The sequence below is a fragment of the Hippopotamus amphibius genome, chromosome 8 (genome assembly GCF_030028045.1).
Source record: "Hippopotamus amphibius kiboko isolate mHipAmp2 chromosome 8, mHipAmp2.hap2, whole genome shotgun sequence".
NCBI lineage: Eukaryota > Metazoa > Chordata > Mammalia > Artiodactyla > Hippopotamidae > Hippopotamus > Hippopotamus amphibius.
The window spans coordinates 15,645,176-15,665,403 of NC_080193.1; the positions used below are offsets into that span (position 1 = coordinate 15,645,176).

A 20,228-nucleotide genomic window follows, 5' to 3' on the forward strand; every position below is an offset into this window, starting at 1 on the left:
CCAAGACAAGAACCCAGATCATTCTGTTTCTATGTCTTTGTCTTTTCCCATCAGATCACCCCAGCCTCCTGCTCAAACTGAGTTATGCTTCTGTTGCTTACACCCAGGGAACCCTGGGCAAGTAACAAAACTTCTTGTAAGGAATTACAGACTGAAAGCTTGTGTCCCCACCCCCCAAATTCATATGCTGAAACGTTATCCCTGTTATGATGGTATTAGGAGGTGGGGCCTTTGAGAGGTGATTAGGTCATGAGGGTGGAGCCCTCATGAATGGGATTAGTGCCCTTAAAAAAGAGACCCAGAGCTCCCTCACCCCATCCATCATGTGAGGTTACAGTGATATGACAGCCATCTACGATAGCTGTCCATGAACCCAGAAGTGGATTCTCATCAGACACTGAATCTGCCAGTGCCTTGGTCTTGGACTTCTCAGGCTCCAGAACTGTGAGAAATTAATGTCTGATGTTTATAAGCCACCTGGTCTGTGCTGTTTTGTTACAGCAGCTTGAACAGAGCAAGACAGAGCCTGATCTACAAAATGGAGATGAATCATTGTTCACTTCTCAGGTGGCCAGGAGCATTCAATAACAGAGTAACATGCTTGGCACAGTGCCTGGCACACAGCAGGACTCAGTAACTAACCACACTTATGATTATGATTACTCATCCTTGAGGGTCAAGAGACCTCACACTTTGGTGCCCACTGTACACCTCCTCCCAGTTGGCACTATGTGCTCCAACCCAATTGAACTATTGGTACTTTCCTAAATACGGCATCTTGTTTCTCCTACCTTCTTGCCTTTGCCTATGCTGTTCCCTCCGTCAAGAACACCCTCCAGTTCTCCAGATGTCTCACTCCTCATGAAGCAGCCCATCTCTCTTCTCCTTGAGTTCTCATCACACCCTTTTGCACACCTGTTTCAACCCTTCCTACCTGGTATACTGACCGCTGAGTTGCTCGTGTGTAGGCTGGGTGGATGAATGGATGCACAAGTGACTGAACAGATACACAAATTACTAAGTCATTTTTGAACATTTTGATTGGGGACACAGGTTTTGAGCATCTACGTCTGGGAAAGGGAGCCCTCGACGCTGACAATGCATGCCACCACACTGGGCCAGCAAAACATCATCTCTACCAAGATTAGGAGCTACATGCAAGGCTCTTAGATGAAATTTCATAACTTATTTCAGCCAGGCGGCTCAGAAGAATTAGCCTATGGATTTTACTGGCTCTCCATACTATACGTTAACACTCTTTTTGGCAGCCAGAAAATGACATTTCTCTCCCAGCCAATATCGCCTCTTTTCCCACTTAGCAAACATTGATTTTTTTTTTTTTCATGAGTTGTCAATTTCAGCTTGTGATTTTATTCTTCTTTGGTGCGAACACGTGATGGTCTGTTCACTTCAGGGATTCAGAAATACCATCCTCTTGGTGTCAGAATGGCCCTGTGTTGCCTGCAAGCCTGACTGTTGCTCCGTAGTGCAGCTTCAAAACTCACACAGCAAATGGGAGAAGGGAGACCAGTCTGGGGGCTTTTCCAGGAGAAAAGCCGAGAAGCAGACCCTGGATCTTCTCCTCCAAGGGTGGAAGCTGGATGGAGACCCAGGAGAGAACTCATGGGCTTCAGAGTAACATACAGGCTTGGGTGCTTCCTAGCAGAGTAACCCAGGCATATGACTTAAACTTCCTGGGCCTCCGTTTCCTCACCTTCAAGATAAGGGTGATAAAAAGCATCCTCCGGAGAGGCAAGGAAATGCCCAGGTGTGAATCTTGGCTCCACCACTGCTCCTTGCTTTATGTTTCTGAGCCTCAGTTTTTTCATCCGTAAGCTGGGCTTAATGAGCCTACAACCCTGTCTGAAAATTCATTTCGATGATCCATCTAAAGGGCTTACTGTTGTGCCTGGCTCACCATGCCTGCTGAAATACTCGCCAGCGCTCCCCACAGGCACTGCATCTGTTACAGGCATCACGACCTTCAAGCCTCCACATATGCCTGTGAAGTTGGTACCCTCATCATCCCCATTTTACGGGGGAGGAAACTGAGGCTCAGGGAGGGGAAGTGACTTCCTGATCTTGCTTGGGCACTAAGTGAGGGAGCCCAGACTGGAACACAGGTCTAGATTCCCTGGAGAAGAAAAGGTGTGAGGATGCTCTCTTTGCTTTAGCAGAACCTAAAGGCATGTTCCAGGGCACATGCCTCATTAAACAAAGGACCAGATCTTCAAGACATTTAAAGAAAGCCATGGCCATTCATCTCAAAAAAGGTAAGGGGTTCAAGGGACCTGGTTTGGACACTTGACTCCAAAGACATTATTACTGGGATACTAAAATGGCAACATAGAGCCAACTGTCAGATTTGGACTGGACAGGGCAGGAGAGGAGGTGAGATGTGTTCTGTAGAGAGAGACCATTTTGAGAGCAAGTGAAGACCTCTGAGGTTGCAAGGCAGGAACCATGAAGGCCAGTGGGTGTCCATCTGTCGCCAGCAGCTCCATCTGCCTTCAGACAATGAATGCACTCTGGTTGGGCTTCTTGAGTGGGTGAAATCTACCCCCTGGGATCTTGTTTGAACTGCTGATTTGCTTAGCAAACACTTTCTCAATAAATAATGGATAAGTAAACTCCCGCCTGCCACTGATAAATTATTATGAGTTGGGAGTTAATGGGGTGTGACATAGGCAGCGAACAGCCCTGAGTGTTTCGGTCTACAGGCCCCCTCCCCATCACCTACCTTCAGAAAACGTGCTAAGCTACCTCAGAGTCTACTAAATGGGCACCTTCTTTCCCCATCCCCCATCGCCCAAGATCACCCTCTTCTCCTCCATTTATCACCAGAGTCTCAGCTTCAGTGCTTCTCAGCTTTGATGCGTCTCAGCACAGAGTTCCAAAAAAATCAGAACCGAAGGGAAGGAAACGTGGAGGCAAAGATGACTGAGTCTTTCAGCCTTGCTGCCTGGTTTTTCATCTGGGTGGTCTGTTTTCTTTTCACATATGGGACTGTGGCCTACAGTTCCTTCCCACAGATGTGCAGTCCGCTGAAATCCCCACCCGTGGGTGCTTCCGTAGACTCATCTGTTGTTGGCTCCAGCCCAGTGATACCAGAATGATGCTGACCACAGCCTCCCCGTTCGACCCTGCCATCCTGCAGTCTTCAAGGATTGGCTTTAATTACGACATACGGACTCCATCACATCCCTAAGGAAAAGCCCCAAATACTCAATCCCAGCAAATGGCAGTGCCTAAGAGAACAGTTCTCAACAGCTATTTTCTGAATGGCTTGACGGCTAGATCATTAGATGAGTGGGTGCATGGGTGCGTGAATGGATAGGTGGGAGGATGGATGGATGGATGGTAGCTGAGAAGGCAGATGTTGGATGGATGAATGTATGGGAAAGGCAGGTGGGTGGGTGGATGTGGAGTGGGTGGAAGGGTGGATGGATAGGTCTATGAAAGGGGAGAGGGTATAAAGTGGATGGATAAATTGATGAGAAGATGGATGGATGGATGAGGGTCATTCACTTCTAAGGCCAGCTTAGGCCAACCAGGCCCAGACAAGGAGGTAAATGACCCAACTAAGGATGAAGTAGGTAATGTTATAATCACTTCACCAACAAGGAAACTGAAAGGTGAAAGGCCTGTCTAAGGTCACAGCAGAAGGACTTCCTGAATTCTTGGCTCTTTCCTCCTTCCGTGCTCTTTCCTTGTCACATTCAGCACTTGATGGAAGGCCTATCACTGTGGATGCCATGTAAACAGCCCCAGTTTTTCATCTCTATTCTCCGTATCTGGGTGGTAAGATCAGCCCCAGGGATGTGCCAGCATCAAGGCTGAAAGCAAGAGAGGAAGAAGGAGAGCAGGGAGGCCAGGGGCGGGGGGGGGGGGGGGGGGGCAGAGTTATTGCAGAAGGAAGGGCTGCAAGGCCAGCCGAGCCAGAGAAACAGTGGCTTATTAACAAGACAAATTAATAATCCATTGGGCTGCAAAGCAGCATCTCCAATTTTGAGAAACTGTCACAGGCAGCTCTTGCTGCTCAGAGAGAGCCATCAGATTCCAGTGACTGAGATGCTATGACAGTCCTCAATGGTCTACAAACGCTTCCAAACAAGTCTGCTGAGGATCCTTGATCTGTGCCTCAACTCCCAATGGGCTGTGCTAATAACTGCCTTGGAAGGACCTGCCTGAGCTAGGGAAATGCTCAAGACGGTGGCAACCCCTTCCTTGCCTTTGAAGGCACTTGATCTGTTCCCTGCTCAGCGCTCCTCTGGGTCTTTTGAACACCTAGAAGAAACGGAATCCTCTTTTGAAGAAGACTCAGAGACAAACCTTTTGATTAAAGGCAAAAGCAACTTAGCCACAAGACTCTCTGTTTCCATCAAAAAGAGAAGATGACAAGAGGGCTCAGGAGGCGGGGGGGCCCTGCTTCTCATCCGTCAAGTCATAGCTGGGACGGTCACGTCCCTGGAGAGCAGAGGGAGCCCCAAGAAGGGGGAACTAACTGCAGGTCCCCTCAGCTGCCATCCCAAATTTACACTTGGGTCACTGCTGCCTGCCAATTCAATCAGAAAGTTCTCTTCACCTATAAGGTACTTACCTATACTAGCTTTGACAATAGCAGAGCTAAGTTCAAATCCCAGCTCTACCATTACAAAAGTATCAATCTTATCTGGTAGTTGGGAAACGTCAAAGGGCTTAGAACACTGCCAGACATATATTCAATGCTTCATAAACTATTATTATTATTATATGATTTTAAATTATCCCACATTTCTCTAGTCCTGGTCACTTTATGAACAGTTTTCAGTTCTGGCATTTCATATGCTCCTCCTAGCTACCCAGGGAAATATATGTTATCCTCAATTTACAGATGAGAACACTGAGGCTCAGAGAGGTGACGTGATTTGTCCAAGGTCAAACTGCCAGCAAGTAATCAGGTGAGAACATTCACCCAGGACTCCCAACTCCATATCCGACATTCTTTCTATTGCATCATGGGATAAGAGTTGTATTTCTGTCACCTGCACTGGGTACCCATGGTGCAGGGCTAGTAGCAATAATAACTTCAACAACAGCGACCAATGCTAACACTTACATAGCACCCGGGGTGTACCAGGTTCTGTTCTCAGTGCCTTATACGTATGAGCTCACTTAGTCCTCACACTAAACCCATAAGGTGGAGACTATTATTATCTCCATTGTACAGATGCAGAAACTGAGGTTCAGAAAGGCTAGGTTGTTACCAATACAAAAGAACATCTTGTGCTGGCAAGTATGCACCAAAATCTAATTACTCAGATCCAGACAACTGGTAAACCAAGCATTTCCCCACAGGCTCTGTTGGTGACCATCAACTTGGTATTTTCTGATGATCCACAAGGCCAGGCACTGGAAGACCCACAGAAGCTTGACTTCAACATGCAAGAACTTTCTTTTCCAGTTTAAAATTTCTATATGGGGAGAATTACCATAAATTCGACTCTATTCCCAAGAATAAGAGAAGTGGTCAGACTATGACAGTGAACTGGGGGGGCTTGGACAACAGCTAAAAAGAATACTGCTGTATGTTATACATGAAAGCTGTTAAGAGAGAAAATCCTAAGGGTTCTCATCACAAGGAAAATTTTTTTTCCATTTCTTTAATTTTGTATCTATATGAGATGACAAAACTTGCAGTGATCATCTCATGTTGTAAGTAAAATCATCATGCAGTGCACCTTAAACTTATACAGTGCTGCATGTCAATTACATCTCAATAAAACTGGAAGAAAAAATAAGTAAAAAATATTCAAACAAAGAATTAATTCAGTCTGAGATGACACAGGACCGCCTGGTGTAGTTAAGGTTCAGACTCTGGGATCAGAAAGGTCAAGTTAGACCCTGATGCAGCCTCACACGAGCCACTTCATCTAAGTCCTGGGCTCCTCATCTGTAAAACAGGGACCACAATTACATGAAGCAATATCTATAAAGTTCTTAGCACAGAACCCAGGATGTAGCAGATGTTCAATAAACGTTCCCCTTAATAAATATTCACAGTGCCTTCTCACAACAAAGCTCTCTTTCATATTTAAAATGATTCAACCAAGCAACCAACTTTCCTTGTTTTTAAAAGGATGGTGGTGGCTGAGCATCAGTGATGGGTTTTGAAAACAATACGGTGCAGCACCCAGAGAGAACATCTCCCGAGTAGATCTGTTTCCGGCCTCAGCGACTCCACACAGCCATTCTGGTGAATTTCAGCTCTTTCCTGCTGGGAACTGTCCCTGGGAAACAGCTCTTCCAGCTGTGCCTCAGCCTCTCCGACGGCTGTCACCAGCATCACTGAAACAGTCCCAACCATCCTTCCGGTTTGGAAGGTGAAGAGCTCCATTCCGACCCTGAACCCTAGCCCTGACCTGGAACGCATATGGTAGGCACTTAGGATCACAGGTGGGGGTGTCAAAGGTCACTGGGCAGGTGAATAGGGAAGTCTGCAAGTAGGTATAAAACGACAAGCTGACAAACTCTTAAGGCTGCAAGAATTCTGAGGGCCACTTCTCCGGTTGCATCTTGCCTGTCCTCTCAACACCAGCTGAAAGGACCCCCCGTTAAAGCACCATCTGCCCCAGGTTTCCATGATAACACACTCTCTTGGTTTTTCTCTGACTCTCTGGTCCCTACTTCGCAGTCTTTGCAGGAACCCTCTGTTCTGACTTTGATCTCCTGCCCCAGGGCCGCTGGTTCTCAAAGTGGGGTTCCCACCCCTGCAGCCTTGGCATCACGTGAGAACACATTAAAAATGCAATTTCTTAGGTCCCCATCCAAGAGCGACTGGATCGGAAGCTGAGGGTGGAGCCCAACACTCTGTGTCTGCATGAGGCCTCCAGGGGGAGTCTAACATGTTGTCCCGTTTGAGAAGCAGCGCCCCAGGCCAGCTCCCCAAGCCCACGGCGCTTACTATCTCCCAGTTTTGTATCTCTATGCTACAACTCATCTCCAAACAGTGATTTATCTGAAAGTCTACTTCACATCGCCTCTTGAAAGATTCAGTGGCCGCTCAAACTCAACCCAGCCCTTGACCTTGCTCCCCGAACCTGACGTGGCTCCGCAATCTCTTCCTCAGTGTGTGTTGCCAGCACCTTGGCAGCCCAGCCACCCCTCTCCGGCCCTCCCCACCCCACCACCACTTCCAGTCCTTCCCTCCTCTTTCCTTCCAGTGACACTGGGAGGCCAAACACGAACAGAACAACATGTTAGGGCAGAGGGGATATCTCTGGGTGCATGCACATCCGGAGAATGGAAAGAGTAAACACTAAATATGGTTTCTCTGTAAAGCAAATCTCTCCTTAGGTTTCTGCAGTTCACCAAAAAATCAGCGCGTGCCTACGGTGTGCCTGGTACCCTGCTTGGGTCTAAGGATACCGATGGTCAGTCTCTGTCAGCCTCTCCTGTTCTCCCCTCTGCCAAAACAAACTCTTATTTCACATTCGAAGATATATGCTCCCAATGCATATAGTAATATACCTATTGATCGTCCTCTTGCCAGTCATTATCAAGATTTATCTATCTCCCCAGCTCCACATTGATCGAGGAAAGCAGTATTCCCAGCGGTCAATCAATTCTGATATACTCCCTGACAAAGAGTCAATATCTATTTATTACTTGATTTAGGGGCTTAATTATCTTAAACACGATCAGGCAGGGACAAAGCAGAAGCTGAGCAGTGCCCAAGCAACTGTGGCCGGGTTGGGAAGTCATCAAACCCAACCCCAGGGCTGGTGAGTTCCCGGAGTGGTGAAAACCCACTGATCTGACACTTCCCATTCTGTGCCCACTCAGGCCACCCTGGAGTCTGCCACATGGGGAGGGAGGGAAAGGGACACATACTGGCGCCAACTCGACAAGCCACAAGCCAGGCAAGTTTGGTAGCTTGGACAATGAATCTGACTAGGATGTGGGTCAATTGCTGCCCTCCGCGGGGGCGAGGACCCAGCAGCAGAGGGTTCTGAGGTCCACAGGGCCTGGAGAAGGGAGACAGACTTAGGTATGTCTGAGGGAAAGAGGACAAGAAGATGGTTTAATATGGACTCTGGTCTGAAACAGACAGTCTTGGGTTTAAATCCTGCCTCTTCTAAGCTTTATAACCTCAGGCACTGTGCTTCCTCTCTTGTTTCCTTGTCTATAAACGGGAGAGTTGCATGGTGCCTACTTCGGAGGGTTGTTAAAATGATCCAGCAGACAGAAAAACCAGAACGCGCACACAGGTTGATCAGATTGCGGGAACCAGCTTTTAATTACAGCTTCGCCTTCCTCCATGAAGTTGCCCCCGTGCTCCAGAATCTTTGTTTAACCACCGCCTGCCAGCAGTGCAGAAGAAACCGTCCCTCTGGTTTCTGGAACACACGTTAAGGAGCTGATGTTGCCCACATTTGCCTTCAAAACATGGGACTGCAGCTGGCTATTTTTAACTTGGGTAAATAAAGCTGCCGAAGATGCCTTCATTTCCAGAGTGCTGCCAGCTCGCAGTTGCTTTCTCCTTAGGGAGTCGAGCCAAGTATCTTTTAGGACCTAGGGCATTAAAACCCACGCCGGTTCCCACTGACGTCGGATTAGGATCAACACTGTCTGTCCACACCCCTCTTAAAGCCAGGAAGCATGTCAACAACCCTGTGGCAAGCTCTCCTAAGAAAAGGGGTTGCCCCACAGTGGGCTTTCTAAATTGAGAACTGGCCATTGTCGCTCCTCTGGATACACCTCGGGGTGGCTTCCCCCTGCCTTTAGGAGAAGAGTTCCGAGGCCTCAGCTTGGCGCTCGAGGTCCTTTAAGATCATCTCTGGATTCTTATCTCGTTATTCCCCATATGGATCCTATATGTCAGCTCCTGACTCTTGCGTCCCACGCCCCCCAGTCTTGCTGTCTCCTACCTCCAGCCCTTTGCACGTGCCAGTCCCTCTACTGGGAGTGCCAATACCTTCTTGTCCATCTGGCCAATTGGTCAGATAAGGGGGCTACTCTGGGACCCCACAGCCAGCCCCCCATCATCCTAGGACAGCCATCAGGACACCGCTTGAGAATCACCCAGTTACCTGTCTGCCTGTAAGCGTCACGGGTGCAGAGGCCGAGCCCACCTCTTTTCATCCCCAGCATCAGGGCCAGGACGTTATACGTGATGAGTGTTGGAAGAAAATACCCCCAAACCATTCAGCCTCTTTTATCACCTACATCACCTTATTGGCATCTTTTTTTCTTGCCATCACCACTAATTCTCCCAATCCTGTAGCCACCCCCAGACTGTTTTCTACTATATTTTACTTATGTCCCACTCACTGCTCAGTGATTCTAAGTAAACAGTACCATTCATTGTTTGCTGCTATACTTGCCCAGAGAAGCAGGCTGTGATAATGCATGGGAATGTCTTTTAGGAACCTGTTATTCATTCATTCAACAAGTATTTAAGAAGGACCTAATATATTAGGGGCTGGAGAGACAGAGGTGAGTTAAATAGCCGAGGTCCTGCGTTCCTGGGGCTTATGTTCTAAGGTGGGGGACGGGATGTAGGGAAAAGAGGCAAGAAGCAAACACACTGAGGAACAAAATATTATCTTGTGGTGAGACGTGCCCTATGGAAAGCACAACACAGTGATGTCACAGGAGGGACCAGGGGCAGGGAAGCTGGGCGGCTGGAGCCTCTCTGGATGGGCTTCCTGACTCCATGTGCTTCTGGTTGCTTCTTCTGCCCTGCCTGCTTCTTCTCAGTCTCTTGTGCACGATGGCCTTTCCTGACCAGGCCACCCAGTGCTGGAGGTGCTCCAGGGTCATCCGGGGGAGAGAGGAGGATGACCTCAGCTTCCACTGAAGCCCACAGCTTCAATCACCACTTCCACGCAGATGACTCACACGTGGTTATTTCCAGCCCCAACCTTTCCTCTGAGCTTTAGACCAGTATATCCAGCCCCGACCTGACATCTCCTCCTGGGCAGCTCAACGCTTAGAGAGGTTAAGCCACGTGGCCAAGGCACAAGGCTGGAGGAGAGCTAGGTCACAAAGCCAAGAAGTCAAATCACAGCCATCACTTTGTATCATTTGATATTATAATAAACACAAAACATCTTCTCTTTGTAGAGCCAGGGCTTTGGCGCCTGAGAATATACTACTTCTCCTAATTGCTGCTATCATTTTCATTATGGCTCTCATTATCACTGTTAGAATGTCATCATTACTGCTACAGCAACTGGGAGATACAAGGTATCGAGCACCTCCAGTTACAGGAAGCATTAAGCTCCAGCCTTTTCATACGAGATCTTCAATTCTTATCCCTACCTTGCAAAAGAGATCAATGTTATCCCCATTTTACAGATGAGAAAACTGAGGCAAACAGGAGTAAAGACATTGTCAATAATAGACTCAAATCCAAAACAGGTATTGTTCATGCAGAAATTATTTAGTGACAATAAATGGCCATGAATAGGGTTGGTGGAGGAGTCCACCTTCAACGGGCGAAGGTGATCTACCCACAAATGTGTGTTTGTCACAGAGCTGCTGGTTCTTTATCAAAACCCATGTTTTTTCTTCCCGGGGGATACAGTTAGCCACTTCTCAGCCTCCCTTGTAGTCAGGTGTGGCCAAGGGGCTGGGCAAGCCCATGGCACACGAGTGGAATGATGTGCACCACTTCTCGGCCTGGCTTATGGAAACCCCCCATGTGACCCTCCACACTCTTCCTCTTCCCCCAACTAGAAGCAGAGGACTCTGAGCCCTGGGGATAGCTCCAAAAGATAGGATTGGATGTGAATCCCTCCACACATGGAGAATAGCCACCTGCCATCCAGAAACACCCACCTTGGACTACTACATGAGCGAGAAATACACTTCTCCTGTAGTAAGCTGCTTAATGTTTTAAGGCTTGTTTGTTACAGCAGCTACTACTACCCTGACAAATACAAACTGAGAGTTGGCATATATACTCAAAAAACTGCCTGGAAGGATGTACAGCAAAATGCTAATGTGAGTCCCTCTGGCTGGAGACATTCTGGGTGAATTTCACTTCCTTCTTTTTGCTGATCTGTATCTGTAAACAACAAATGAGTTATCACTTGTGTCATAAGACACAAAAGTCAAGGGATGACATGTCACACGTGCCAGTGTAGATATCTTTGAGATTTGACGAAAGGGGTGGCCAGTGGCATACTTTCACCCATACAAGTCCTCTGGTCACGTGATCGTTTACCAACAGGCATGTACAATATACATGAGATGATGCTAATAATAATAATAATAATAATAAGGAGGAGGACGACGACTTGGTACATTTATAGGCTTCCTTCACAAAAGTCCCGGGGCGTTTTACATCCCAGCACAATTAAAGATAGCCACAGACAAAAAACCTTTTCAGCTGTGCTTTATATAAAGGGAAAGCAATTCAGCTTTTTGAACATAAAAGGAAGCCAATTCCACTAGATGATGGGGGGTGGGGTGGGGGGATCGGAATCTTCTTGTGCTCAGGCCCCCCAACTCTTGTATGATATATTTAGAACAATCAAACTGGCCTGAAGGAAAAAAAAAATCAGAAAGCCTCACGTACAGAGTTACAGAAAGAGTAAGTCGAGATCTCATTCGGGCATTGAGTTACCATCTTAGCAGAAAGCAGGGTCCTCCGTTTGTTAACCATAGCAGCTTGGCACTATTATATGTGAAAGCATGAAAAACAGGAACTGATTCAGAGTTAGAAATAAATAACCTATTAAATAGCTCCCGATATTTACCAGATTTAAAATGCTGTGCACATGAAGCCCCGTGGGATTTCATTACTGCCTTACCCCTGGGAGACACGGACAGGCTGGAGGTTGCGTGCATGCGGGCAATACCGTCAAGATGACAATGACTGCAGAACTGCACTTGGACTACGGGCACCCAGCAAGGGGACTGATGACACGCATTAAAAGAAATAAAATCTTCCCAAGAGCCGTGTGGAAATGCTGTCCTTCCTTCCCTTTCCTGGGGTGCACAGCCCAAGCCCCTCTATCGAGACCCGATATTTATGTAACGCTCCCTCCTACTCCCATCCCTTGAAAAGCATCTTGATGAAGTTCAGTGTGCTCCCAAATGCAGAGGGACCATTCAGCATCTTTCCTGAAGCTCCAAGCGGTAGACATGCCACGTCGACAGCGGGGACACCCCAGAGCCCCATTTCCTCTGCCTGGGTCCTTCAGAGCTGGGCTCCGTCCACGGCATCACTGCTCTCAACCAAGTGGGTTTCGACGCATTTGGTACAACCAGCGGAGTGTCACAGGGGGCAGCAGCCAGGCTATCGGGAAATATCCAGAGTGGTGGGACCAGCTCCTGTTTAAAATCTTTCACTGGCTTCCCCCTGCATTAGGATAAACTCCACGGCTTTATCTGCACCTCTGAGGCCCTGCAGCTCCTTCCCTCCCCCGACCCTGCCATCACTCGCACGTGCCCATCTCATTCCCACATTGAAATCCAGTCCCCTTAAAACTGGGTTCCTTTGCCAAGTTTATGAGTAACCTCTGTACCCCAAACTTTATTCCTTTCCTCGTCCTGCACCTGTTTCCCTCCCCCCCACCCCGCCAAGATTGAGGAGTATCAAAGAAAAGAGGGACTGTAACTGAGCAGAAACCTCTGGGGGGCTTCCGTGGTGGCACAGTGGTTAAGAATCCGCCTGCCAGTGCAGGGGACCTAGGTTCGAGCCCTGGGCCGAGACGATCCCACATGCCTCAGAGCGACTGGGCCCGTGGGCCACAACTACTGAGCCTGCAAGCCACAACTACAGAGCCTGCGTGCTACACATACTGAAGCCCATATGCCTAGAGCCTGTGCTCTGCAACAAGAGAAGCCACCGCAATGAGAGGCTTGCGCACTGCCACGAAGAGTAGCCCCTGCTCTCCGCCGCTAGAGAAAGCCTGTGCACAGCAATGAAGACCCAGTGCAGCAAAAAATAAATTAAAAAATAAATAATAAAATAACAATCCTTATGAAAAAAGAACCCTATGGGGCCTTCCTGGAATAAGACTCCCCCATGTCCTCCCCTTGCCTCTTGTTTATAAAAAAGTTTTGGCCTCCCAGGCCTTCCCTGGGTTTCAAAGAACAAATTTAATTAGAGAAGTGAGAAAATGCAGAAACAAACAAAAAAAAAAACCACAGTTAAGCAAGACAAAATAATAATAGTTTAACCATTAAGCAAAGTCAAGGACTTTTAGTTCCTCCTCAAGGGCTATAGATAATATTCTGAGATGTATCCTCTGAGCTGTTTTGCAGATACTGAAACCCCCACCAGGTGGAAGACGTTAACTACACGCTGCCCACAAGCATGCAGACTCCAGTCCAGACTGGTTGGAACCAGAAGGTTGATGTTGACTCCCGATCACCTCACCACCAACCAATCAGAAGAATGTCCACGTGCTGATCATGCACACCACCCCCCCCCCGCCCCCACCCTGTCTTTAAAAACATTTCCCTGAACCCCATTACAGAGTTCAGCCTGTACTCCTTGCTTGGCGCCCTGCAGTAAACACTGCACCTTCCTTCACCACAACCTGGTTTTTTACTGCACGTAGGGGAGCGAACCCAAATTTGCTTCCATAACCACCTCAGACCCTTTGCACCAGCTGTACTGCTACCTAGACTGCTTTCTCTGCCTCTCTGCACAGCCGTCTCCTCCTCATCATTAGGTCTCAGCTCAAATGTCACCTGCCTGAAGACATGTCCTCTGAGCCCCTCTTCAATGTAGCACACCTGTTGCTCTGGCCCCTGCCCCCCCCCCCCACCCCCGCACCATCTGTGGTCTTCACAGCACTTAACGCGATGCTTTCATTATGTTAATTGTCTGTGTAACTTGTTATTATCTGTCTCTTCTACACAAGGTAAAGTCCTTGTATAAACTGTAGGAACTATGTTCTGAGCACCCAGCACCCAGCCTGGCACTCAGCCAGGTCCAATAAATGACCGTGGAAGGCACGTCCGTGAACTCCGTTAGCACTGAAGCTAAGAGACGGCTCTCAGGCCCCTGCTGGTTCTCACACTGGGACATTTCAGGCCCTCGCTCATTTTGCACTCAGCTGCTCACCTCTCAGGGCTGCCTGGCAGAGTCGCTGGGTGAGGGGCAAGGAGGTTTTGAGGTGTGCCGGAAGCTCGAGGCAGTACAAGAGTCCATGGCTCAGCACAGGAAGCAGGAACAGGTTTCTTTAAAGCAGGGGTCTGAGCTCCAGCGTGCATCAGAACCTCCTGGGGGGGCTCGGGCCCACCCTCAAGCCTCTGATTGGAGGGGAGAGGATCAGAATTTGCATTTCTAAGGAGTTCCCAGGTGATGCGAGTCAGGGGTCCACGTGACGCTGGTCAGTGGTTCAGGCTATGAAGCATAGGTTTAAATAACTGGGAAAATTCTAGAAAATTATTTGGGGGTGGGGACTTCTGGGCTATCAAACTTTTGTGAGTTGCTAATATTAATGAAATGAGTCCTTTGCAGGGAAAGAGAGAATAAGCAAGCATGTGTTTGTGTGAATGAGAGAAGGTGTGGGAGAGAGGATAAGAATGAGAGAAAGGAGAGAGCTGGGGTATAATTTAGGGTGTATAAGGAAGAGGGGTGTGTGTGTGTGTGTGTGTGTGTGTGTGTGTGTGTGTGTGTGTGTGTGTGTGTGTGCTGGCCCCATGGGAACTTACAGGCTATTTCAGAAGTACATAAACAGAGAATCAAAGCTCCAAAAGACAAAACTCAGTTTAATAAGAAAGTGGTTCTCAAAGGGTGGTATACCAAACATCTGGAACTTAATAAAGAAGTCAGAGGCCTTGGCTCATTGGAGTGAGGCCGGGCCTGGCCTTGCGCTGTTACCAAGTCCCCCAGCTGATTCAGATATCATCTAAGGTGGCGAACTCCCCCCCCCGCCCCCCCCCCGCTCCCGATGAGCTATTGCTCATGAGCTGAGCCCGACCCCCTCAACCTGGCAGCAAAGAACGAACATGCTAGGCTAATGTTCAGATGTACATCTGCTCAATTCCAGCTTCTGCCAGTTATTTGTTTTATGACCTGGGCAAGGGCTCCCTTGGCCTCTCTGACCTCAGTTTTCCCACCTGTAAAATGGGCACAGTGATAACCGGGAGACCCTCACTGTGCCTTGCTGAAGGCTGGTGGAATATGTTGCTTTTGTGGATTTATTTTGGGGATCCTGCATTTATTAACGTTAAATAAATGCCCCTTAATCAGCGAAATGGTTTCAACAGTGAGGATCAGCTTGTGCCTCCTTCAGCTGCAAGAAGAGGAAGCAGGTGACAAAACCACAGTCTCTGCCCAGCTCAAGCTCTCATGTCCTGTCCTGGCTGGTGCAGAAGCTAAGGTGGACATTGGAACACTGTGATAAACCTTTCTGGGAAGAATGAGGCAGCTGCTCCCTCCCTAGGCTCACCCTCGACGGCTTCCACTGGTGCAGACGGTCATCCGCCGTTAAAACGGCAATCATGATAGGGCAGTCTTTAATAAAACAGCCTTTCCTGACCTGGCTGAGGGAAGGGGGATGCGCTGGAGGAGAGGATGCTGGCGGCTGCTGAAGCCATCAGCTCTCTGATCATGTTGGGAAGTTAGAGCAGGTAAATTGACATTTCCTTGAACTGTTGTTGCCTCTACAGGCGTCAAAATACTCCCTGCTTTAAAATACTCCAAAATACCTTTCATTTTAGAAGTTTCCCAGTTTTTGCCCTCAAAGACACCAGATGCTGCCCCTGCCTGCTGCACAGAGCATAAATTCCAGACCTCTCATCAGGCTCTTAGGTCCTACGACAGAGGCTCTCAGAGCGTCTCCTGGCTGCCGATAGAGTCACCTGGGGAGGTTTTGTACTGAGGTCCGAGCCCCAGCCAGGCTAATTAAATCAGAGGCTCCAGGGCAATGGTTCTCAGCTGGGGTGGCTTTGCCCCCAGGGGACATTGGCAATAGCTGAAGACATCTGGGCTGTCAAAACTAGGGACTTGGTACTACTGGTGTCTAGTGGGAAGGAGGCCAGGATGCTGCTAAACATCCTAGAATGCAGAGGACAGCCCGTAAATGAAGCATCCAGCCCCAAATGTCACAGAGCCGAGCTTGGGAGACTGGGGATGTGTCGGTACCGTTTTAAAAGCTGCCTCCCCACCAAGTTTGAGAGCCCCTCCCCTCCTCCGTCTGGCTCCTGCCAGCTTCTTTACCCTCATCTTCTACCCTCTTGCCCTCACCCACCGTGCTCTGCCACCACAGTCTTCATTCTGGTCCTCAAACACTCCCTGCTTATTTCTACCCCTGGGCCTTTGCATTTGCTGTTTCCTCTGCTGGGTGTGCCCTGCCCCCATGTCTGCGCAGCTGGATCCCAGCAACCAGGTTCCTGCCCATATATCACTTCTTCAGAGATGCCGCCTGGACCCCCGCCACACACACCCCTAAAATAACCCCAACACCCAGGTCCCTTTGCCGCACATCTCTCCAGTTTGTTTCCTTCAACAGACTGGGACTGACTTGAATGATCTCATTACCACTTCAGTACTAGTCTGTTTCCCCTGTAAAATGATAGCACTCTGTGGACCGGGTCCATGTCTGTCTTGCTTACCATCGTCCCCTAACATCCAACAAAGTACCTGGTGCTTAGTAAGTATTTACTAAATATTTGTTGGAGGGATGGATGGATGGATGGATGAACAAGCATTGGAGAAGGATGGGGTTTTCAAGCTGCCAGAGGATGAGATGTATTGATGATGGAGACCCGTGCTCCTGTCCTGGCCTGGCCCCACTTTTCCTCTCCTGGCCTGTTTCCACATCTGTAACACAGCTGGGATGGGTTCAAAGGGATCAGGATCCCCCAGGAAGCCCTCCTGGAGTCACTAATTTCAGGGAGTTGCTTTGTTTTTTGTCTCCATGGCACCAAAGCTAAGGTAGCCCATCCTCCTGTCACCAGATAAATAACAAAGTACCTCCCACTGAGATCCCAATAGTTTGTAGTTCTGTCCAGTCTATTTTCCTTGGAAATTCCCCTGTTTCCATTTCCCTTTGCACTAGCTGGACACATCTGGCACCAATGCTGGGCACATAATAGTACTCCCTGGTGATATTCTCTAGGGCAGGGTTCCCAAATATTAGTCGGATTAGAATGGGCTGGGGAGCTTGGTTGAAAAGGCTTCACCTACAAATAGGCTTGATTCACCAGATGGAGAATAATGTGGTAGACTGAAAAATGGCCCCCAAAGATACCCAGCTCCTAATCGTTGGAAATTGTGACGATTACTTTATACGGCAAAAGGGACTTTGCAGGTGTGATTGAGTCAAGCCCCTTGAAATGGGAGGTTATCTTGGATAATCTGGGTGGATCCTACAGGTAACCACAAGCGTCCTTGTAAGAGAGAGATGTGACTCATGATGCTGGAAGTAAGATGTCACGCTGCTGGCTCTGAAGATGGAGGAAGGGGCCACAAGCCAAGGAATGCAAGGATGACAGCTCCAAAAGATGGGAAGGGAAGGACACAGATCCTCCCCTACAGCCTCCAGAAAAGAAAGCAGCCCTGCCTTGATTTTAGCCTAGCGAGGCCCACTCCAGGCTTCTGACCTCCAGACCTGTAGGAGAATGAATGTGTGGCATTTTAAGCCATCAAGTCTGTGGCAATTTGTCATGACAGCCCTAGGAAACGAACAGAGGTAGCACCCAGGAGCCTGCATTTTAACAACCTTCCTCCCTTTGGTGGCTCTGATACACGAGGTCCTGGTGGACCATGTTTTGGGAAGCCCTGCTCTAGAGCTGTTCCAGGCTGCTTCTGAAACAGCCCAGTCTCAGAGAACCAAAGAAGGACCCTGCAACAAATATCTGCTTCTACCTGTTCATCTTACAGACGGGGAAACTGCAGCAAGGTAGAAGGAGAAGAGATGCTTTCATTCAACTCTATCTTTATTGGCTTTCAAATTCCATCTGGAGTTTTTAAAAATGAGCGATTGTGCAGACTGTCGATAGCTCTGCAATAATCTCATAATGACCCAGTTGTGAAACGATTTAGCAGTCCTGCTGCTAATTGCATTTGTGGATCTAGCAATTGGGTAACTAGTTGGTTATTACTCATTCCCCAAGAGCCATACACATCACATTACAAGGAAGCTAATCTTAGAAATACTTGTTAACTTCGATGATAATTACTAAGTAATTGGCTATAACACACCATTGTGAATTTATCCAGAATATGCCAGGTAATTATCTGGTCTTCTGTTCCCTGTGAAATAAATCCAGGGTGCAGAAACCGTTCCAGTTGGTTGGCTAACATCCAACCATCAACCTCTGCCAGCCAATTGCACGAATGCGAGTAATTAATCAAATTACTCAAATATTTGGTTTCAAACTGGACGTTCAGATAGGAAACCTGGGAGGCCAACAAGTGGACGGTGCTAAATGGAAGAGAGGAGGGCACCCAGCCCTTCCCTAAGATAACTATATAATGATACAATAATATGGAATAAGTGCCACTTCTTTGGGGCTCATCTGGCTTCTTCAAACAAAATACCAAAACACTTCAGAGACCAATTAGATGTCCCAAAGCTGCAGAGTCTTTATCGTGGTGCCAGGAAAAGGCTGCGCTATTTGTGAAATCTGCAGGCAGTTATGGTGCTTGGGGTGGGGGACTCAGAATTTTGTATATAATAGAAAAGGGGCCGCCAACGCAGCTGGCTTGCAGGGGGAGCGACACATTTTCATAATGACCACTCTTTTTTCAAGGATGACTGCTAACTGAATCCATCCATTTCCAATTAGCCAGCCTTTGGGAAAGAGGGGAGGGAGGCTTGGGTAACTGGGTTCCACCAATACCCCTGAAAAAAGTCAGAGGCCGGGAGGTGCTTAGAGGGTCCAGGCAAAGGAGAAGAGATGATGGATTTCACATTTCTAATTTGGGGATTTGAAAAAGAGGGGTTAGCAGGCCAGAAGGTGAGGAGTTGACCAGAGAGAAAGTTGGGGTAACAGACTGGTGTGAACAGTGGGCAGAAGGCCAGTGGTGGGGGAAAGACCACCTTCCAACCAGACTTGTGCACCCCAAGTAAAGGGCTGCTGACAGCCTGCTAATATAGATGATATATACTAGAAAGGGAAAAGAAAGGGAGCTAAGGGTCTTACGTGCAGTAGTAGGTGGTAAAAATGGCCACAGACTGTGCCTCTCCCTGCATCCACAATCCTTGCAACATGGCATTGCCAATTCTCCCATCCAGAGGTAGAGGCTGTTCTCCATGCCTTGGATGGAGGTTGGCCATGTGACTTGCTTTGGTCAATGGACATCAGCCAATGCAATGCTGACAGAGATGTGAAAGGCATTTGTCCATCGGGGCTTGACCTTTTGTTGCCTTGCTGCACTTGGAACCCTGAGACCACCATGGGAAGGAGCCCAAGCTGGCCTGTTGGGGGATGAGAGGCCGTGTGGAGAAGAACAAAGGCACCCAAGCTGACAGTCACCCGAGACTGGCCAGCCCTCAGTCTGACCTGCCAGTGGACCACAGACACATCGAAGAGCCCAGCTACTGAGCCTGGCTTAGCCCAGAAGAACTGTTGTAGACTAGAGAGAAACTATAAAGTTTGGAGTATTTGTTACTCAGCAAAAGCTTACTGATACACTCACCTAATCAGAATAGCTCAGCCCCTGAATATGATCTGGGCTGATTATTTGAGAGCCACTTCTGGTCTTGTGTAGAGTTGAGAACCACCAATTTCTACCCTGGTTTAAGGAGGGTTGAAGGGCCATCCCTAGCTCCCAATCCTTTGCAAGCACTTACCATTTCACACATGGGTTTCAGTCAACCCACCAACTGCATAATCAATGGTGACAGACGATAACACACCTTCTACTGATCACCCAGGTCTTATAAATGGACTCAAAGAGGCTTTGTATGGATCACAAGAGAACAGATCAAAGACATACCAGCTCTTCCCTGACCCCAAAGCTCTCACTATGGCACCTGCCAAGATGTGAGGCTTGTGTACTTGGGATCTTATTGTTTGGGTTGAGAACAGAATGAGAAGGGTCCTAACGGACGCTTGGTATCACAGGCCACACCATGAACACTGCTGCTGTGGTCAGTCCTCATGCAACAGAGGAACAAAGGCCGGAATTTAAAAACACACCAAAGGATTGTTCCACAACTGTTCAGCTGAAACCAAAGCTACTTTTCTCAATGCCTGCTTCACTGGGTGAGGTTAGAGAGAGCGAGTCCAAGGAAGTTCCTATCATGTGACATTTTCTTAATGTCAGT

The 20,228-nt window shown here is 48.3% G+C and overlaps 1 protein-coding gene across 1 annotated transcript in view; it reads right to left on the reverse strand.

The window, feature by feature from the left end:
- KSR2 (kinase suppressor of ras 2) overlaps positions 1 to 20,228 on the reverse strand; it is a 399,544-nt gene that overhangs the window by 29,896 nt on the left and 349,420 nt on the right. The window lies entirely within an intron of this gene.